The following is a 6,725-nucleotide window of genomic DNA, read 5'->3' on the forward strand; positions in this document are numbered from 1 at the left end:
AAAGGAGAAGGCGTAGATAGGACAAGGTCACAGAATAGCTGACCAGAAGGTCATGGTGCAAAGACAAATGGTATATTAATGGTGTGTTGAAAGACAAAGCATTAGTACAGACAGGGTGTTAACGGACTGAAAATTGAACAGCAAAAAAAAAGTGGGTAAGCAAACTGAACAAACTAAGATGAAATAAAATAAACACACACACAAAAAAAAGAAAAAAGAACTAAAAATAAAAGTAAAATGGGGGGCTGTCATGCTCTGAAATTATTGAATTCAATGTTCAGTCCGGCAGGCTGTAGTGTGCCTAATCGGTAAATGAGATGCTGTTCCTCGAGCTTGCGTTGATGTTCACTGGAACACTGCAGCAATCCCAGGACAGAGATATGAGCATGAGAGCATGGGGGTGTGTTGAAATGGCAAGCAACCGTAAGCTCGGGATCCTGCTTGCGGACTGAGCGGAGGTGTTCCGCAAAGTGGTCACCCAGTCTGCGTTTGGTCTCCCCAATGTAGTATATGTACAGAATATAGTATACTGTATTCGCTGCTCACAATGTGGTCTCCTCTACATTGGGGAGACCAAACGCAGACTGCGTTTTTTTTTAAATTTCCAAAATATACTTTATTCATAAAAATCTGTAAAAAATACATTACCAAACAGTTTCAAACAGCGCCAAGTCAAAAAATACAAATAGTGCAAGGGAGATCAGTTTCCTTCAATACAATCATGAGTTGCCTCACAACCCTTCCATTTCATTGTCATGCCATACACATTTTTACATTTTACAGCACACAAAATTTTCCTGATACAGTTCGAGGGGTTTCCCATGGATCCAGCCCCTCCGTTCAGCTTAGTGGAGGGACCTTACACTGTGGTCTTTCCCCATTGAGCCTTTGCTGCGGCTGCCCCAAGCTTTAGTGCGTCCCTCAGCACGTAGTCCTGCACCTTGGAATGTGCCAGTCTGCAACATTCGGTCGTGGACAACTTTTGCGCTGGAAGACCAGCAAGTTTCGGGCAGACCAAAGGGTGTCTTTCACCGAATTGATGGTCCTCCAGCAGCAGTTTATGTTTGTCTCGGTGTGCGTCCCTTGGAACAGCCCGTAGAGCACAGTCTCCTGTGTTGCAGAGCTGCTTGGGATGAACCTCGACAAAAACCACTGCATCTCTTTCCACACCTGCTTTGCAAAGACACATTCCAGGAGGAGGTGGGCGACCGTCTCTTCCCCACCACAGCCACCGCGAGGGCATTGTGCGGAGGGGGTGAGACTTCGGGCGTGCAGGAAGGATCTGACGGGGAGGGCTCTTCTCACCACCAGCCAAGCTACATCTTGGTGCTTGTTTGAAAGTTCTGGTGATGAGGCATTCCGCCAAATGACTTTGACGGTCTGCTCGGGGAACCATCCGACAGGATCCACCATCTCCTTTTCCCGTAGGGCCTTGAGGACATTCTGTGCAGACCACTGCCTGATGGATCGGAGAAACTGCTCCACGAAGGATAGGTGGTACGGCACAGTCCAACTGCATGGAGCGTTCTGCAGCAATGTGACCAGGCCCATCCTTCACAACACCGGGGACAGATAGAACCTCAGCACGTAGTGACACTTGGAGTTTGCGTACTGGAGGTCTACACACAGCTTGAGGCAGCCACTCACGAAGGTAGTCATCAGGATGAGGGACACGTTGGGTACATTTTTCCCGCCCTTATCCAGAGGTTTGAACATCGGTCCCTCCGGACCCGGTCCATTTTGGATCCCCAGATGAAGTGGAAAATGGCTCGGGTGACCGCCACAGCGCAGGAGTGGGGTATGGGCCAGACCTGCGCCACGTAGAGCAACAACGTGAGCGCCTCACACCTGATGACCAGGTTCTTACCCACAATGGAGAGATCGCTGCCCCCACATTCCCAGCTTGTGTTGTATCTTGGCTACTTGCTCCTCCCAGGTTTTGGTGCACGCCCCCGCCCTTCCGAACCATATCCCCAGCACCTTCAGGTAGTCTGACCTGACGGTGAAGGGGACAAAGGATCGGTCAGCCCAGTTCCCAAAGAACATGGCCTCGCTCTTGCCGTGGTTAACTTTGGCTCCCGAGGCCAGTTCGAACTGGTCGCAAATGCTCATCAGTCTGCGCACAGACAGCGGATCCGAGCAGAAGACGGCGACGTCATCCATGTACAGGGAGGTTTTGACCTGAGTGCCTCCACTGCCTGGGATTGTCACCCCTCTTATGCTCGCATCCTTCCTAATAGACTCAGCAAAGGGTTCAATACAGCAAACAAACAAGACCGGGGAGAGAGGACAGCCCTGTCTGTCTCCAGATTTGATCGGGAAACTTTCTGATTCCCACCCATTGATTGAGACTGCGCTACTGATGTTTGTGTAGAGCAGTTGGATCCAATTGCAGATTCCCTCCCAAACCCCATTTTGGAAAGCACGTCCATCATGTAGGTGTGCGATATCCTGTCAAAAGCCTTCTCCTGGTCCAGGCTGATGAGGCAGGTGTCCACCCTCCTGTCCCCTACATAGGCGATCGTATCCCTGAGTAGCGCGAGGCTATCAGAGATCTTCCTGTCGGGTACAGTACAGGTCTGATCAGGGTGGATCACCGACTCCAGAGCAGACTTGACTCGACTGGCTATGACTTTGGACAAATTCTTGTAGTCAACATTAAGCAGTGAGATGGGACGCCAATTTCTGATTTCTGCCCTCTCCCCCTTCCGCTTGTAGATGAAGGTGATGATGCCTTTCCTCATGGATTCTGACATGCTGCCGGCCAGGAGCATACTCTCGTATACTTCCAGCAGGTCCGGGCCGACCCAGTCCCATAGGGCCGAATACAACTCGACCGGTAAGCCATCGCTTCCGGGAGTTTTACTTGTCTTGAAGGACTCGACGGCCTTTGTCAGCTCGTCCAGAGTTAGCGGCTTGTCCAGTCTCTCCCTCGTGCTGTCATCTAAGACCTCTGTGATAGATGACGGGAAGGACTGGGAGGCTCTGCTGTCTGTGGGCTTCGCGTCATACAGCCCAGCATCAAAGGATTTGCTGATCTTTAGTATGTCGGACTGCGAAGACGTTACTGAGCCATCCTCTTCCTTCAGGCTTCTGATCACAGAGCTCTCTGTGTGTACCTTTTGGAAGAAGTAACGCGAGCACGTCTCATCCTGCTCAATGGAGCGGACTCTGGATCGGAAGATGATCTTGGAGGCCTCCATGGCAAAGAGCGAGGCCTGCTGGCTCTTCACCTCTTGGAGGTCCTCCTTGACCTCGACCCCCATCGACTGCAGCCGGAGCAGATTTTGCATACTTTGTGACTGCTTTGCGGAACACCTCTGCTCAGTCTGCAAGCAGGACCCCGAGCTTCCGGTTGCTTGCCATTTCAACACTCCCCACTGCTCTCATGCTCACATTTCTGTCCTGGGCTTGCTGCCGGGTTCCAGTGAACATCAACGCAAGCTCGAGGAACAGCATCTCATTTACCGATTAGGCACATTACAGCCTGCCGGACTGAACATTGAGGTCAATAATTTCAGAGCACGACGGGCCCCCCATTTTACTTTTATTTTTAGTTCTTTTTTCTTTTTTTTGTGTGTGCGTTTATCTTATTTCATCTTAGTTTGTTCAGTTTGCTTACCCACTGTCTTTTTCATGTTTGTACTTGCTGCTGTTCAATTTTCAGTCCGTTAACACCTTATCTGTACGAATGCTTTGTCTTTCAACACACCATTAACATATTGTTTGCCTTTGCTCCATGACCTTCTGGTCAGCTATTCTGTGACCTTGTCCTATCTACGCCTTCTCCTTTGCTATCTCTTGCCCCACCCCTGCTTTACTTGCTTATAACCTTTGACATTTCTAATATTTGCCAGTTCTGGTCGCTGACCTGAAACATTAACTCTGCTTCTCTCTCCACAGATGCTGCCAGACCTGCTGAGTATTTCCAGCATTTCTTGCTTTTATTTCATACCAGAAATGTTGGGGAACACAGGGCTTAGTGAGAGAGAGGAACTGAAGGAAATCAGTATTAGTAGAGAAATGGGGTTGGAGAAATTGATGGGATTGAAGGCCGATAAATCCCCAGGGCCTGATGGTATGCATCCCAGAGTACTTAAGGAAGTGGCCCTAGAAATAGTGGATGCATTGGTGGTCATCTTCCAAGATTCTATAAACTCTGGAACAGTTCCTACAGATTGGAGGGTAGCTAATGTAACCCCATTATTTAAAAAGGGAAGTAGAGAGCAAGCAGGGAATTATAGACCAGTCAGCCTAACGCCGGTAGTGGGGAAAATTCTAGAGTCCGTTATCAAAGATTATATCGCAGAACACTTAGAGAACAGTGGTAGAATCGGGCAGAGTCAGCATGGATTTACGAAAGGGAAATCATGCATGACAAATCTACTAGAATTCTTCGAGGATGTAACTGGTAGAGTTGATGAGGGGGAGCCAGTGGATGTGGTTTATTTGGACTTTCAGAAGGCTTTCGACAAAGTCCCACATAAGAGATTAGTGTGTAAAATTAAAGCGCATAGGATTGGGGGTAGTGTGTTGCGATAGATAGAAAATTGGTTGGCAGACAGGAAACAAAGTGTAGGGATAAATAGGTCTTTTTCCGAATGGCAGGCAGTGACTAGTGGGGTAATGCAGGGATTGGTGCTAGGACCCCAGCTATATATTAATGATTTAGATGAGGGAACTAATATCTCCAAATTTGTAGATGACACAAAACTGGGTGGGAGAGTGAGTTGTGAGGAGAATGCAGAGAGGCTTCAGGGTGATTTGGACAAGTTGAGTGAGTGGGCTAATGCAATGCAGATGAAGTATAATGTGGATAAATGTGAGGATATCCACTTTGGTAGCAAAAACAGGAAGGCAGATTATTATCTGAACGGCTGTAAACGGAGAGAGGGGAATATGCAGTGAGACCTGGGTGTTCTCGTACACCAGTCGCTGAAAGTAAGCATGCAGGTCCAACAGATGGTAAAAAAGTCAAATGGTATGTTGGCCTTCATAGCGAGAGGATTAAAGTACAGAAGCAGGGATGTCTTGCTGCAATTATACAGGGCCTTGGTGAGGCCACACCTGGAATATTGTGTGCAGTTTTGGTCTCCTTATCTGAGGAAGGATGTTCTTGCCATAGAGGGAGTGCAGCGAAGGTTTACCAGACTGATTCCTGGGATGGCGGGACTGACGTATGAGGAGAGATTGAGTTGGTTAGGATTATATTTGCTGGAGTTCAGAAGAGTGAGGGGGGAATCTCATAGAAACCTATAAAATTCTAATAGGACTTGACAGGGTAGATGCAGGAAGGATGTTCCCGATGGTGGGGGAGTCCAGAACCAGGGGTCATAGTGTAAGGATACGGGCTAAACCTTTCAGGACTGAGATGAGGAGAAATTTCTTCACCCAGAGGGTGGTGAGCCTGTGGAATTGGCTACCACAGAAAGCAGTTGAGGCCAAAACATTGTATGTTTCCAAGAAGGAGTTAGATATAGCTCTTGGGGCAAAAGGAATGAAAGGGTATGGGGCGAAAGTGGGAACAGGTTACTGAGTTGGACGATCAGCCATGATCATAATGAATGGCAAAGCAGGCTTGAAGGGCCGAATGGCCTACTCCTGCTCCTATTTTCTATGTTTCTATGTCAATGTAAATTTCTGTATCAGACTTAATATTGGAGGGGTAGATTTTCCTGTTAGTGCCTCAGGTTATACTGGATCATCCAAACACAGTGCATGAAGGAAAGTTTGGTGCAAAAGATTGTACACTAATAATGGAAGCTGCCCTATTTTCCATCTATTTGAATAAATGGTTGGCATATTGGACGGGCTCCCTATGGACAACAGATTATCACTTCCTGACCTTCCTCTATTTACTCTACCCAGGTGAGGAGATTCGTCCAGGCATATTGCATAGAATTACATTGGATATAGAGCACCAAAACAGGCCATTTGGCCCAATCAGTTCATGCCAACATTTATCCTTCCCAATCCAATTCTGTCAGTAGAGTCGTCTATTCTCTCCTCCCTCATATGCTTATCTAGCCTCCCCTTAAATGCATCAATACTATTCACCTCAACCACTTCCTGTGGTAGCAAGTTCCACATTCTCATCACTCTCTGGGTAAAGAAGTTTCATCTGAATTCCCTATTTGATTCCTTGGTGCTATGTTATATTTATGGACTCTAGTTTTGCTCTTCCGCACAAGTGGAAAAATTTTCTCTGTGTGTACTCTATCAAGACCTTTCAACATTTTTAAATACCTCTATTAGGTTACCTCTCAGCCTTGCCTTTTCAAGAGAAAAGAAACCCAGCTTGTTCATCTTTTCCTGAGAGGTATAACCTTGCAGTTCTGGTTCGTTTTTTTCTAAAAATATACTTTATTCATAAAAATTTGTAAAAAATACATTACGAAACAGTTCAACGTTGACATTTCAGAAAGTGCAATAGAGATTAGATTCCTTTGATACTGAAACATTAGGTGCTTCACAACTCTTTCCATTTCATTTTATATGCAATGTACATTTGCATTACATAGCAAAAACATTTTTGGTGCATGCAGCCCAAGGGGTTTTACACGGGTTCCAGCCCCTTGGTATACTATAGCAGGAGGACCTTACACAGTGGTCTTTCCCCATTGAGCCTTTGCCGCAGCTGCCCCAAGCTTTAGTGTGTCTCTCAGCACGTAATCCTGGATCTTGGAATGTGCCAGTCTGCAACACTCAGTCGTGGACAACTCTTT

This window comes from Heterodontus francisci, chromosome 31, assembly GCF_036365525.1.
Source record: "Heterodontus francisci isolate sHetFra1 chromosome 31, sHetFra1.hap1, whole genome shotgun sequence".
In the NCBI taxonomy this organism is placed as follows: domain Eukaryota; kingdom Metazoa; phylum Chordata; class Chondrichthyes; order Heterodontiformes; family Heterodontidae; genus Heterodontus; species Heterodontus francisci.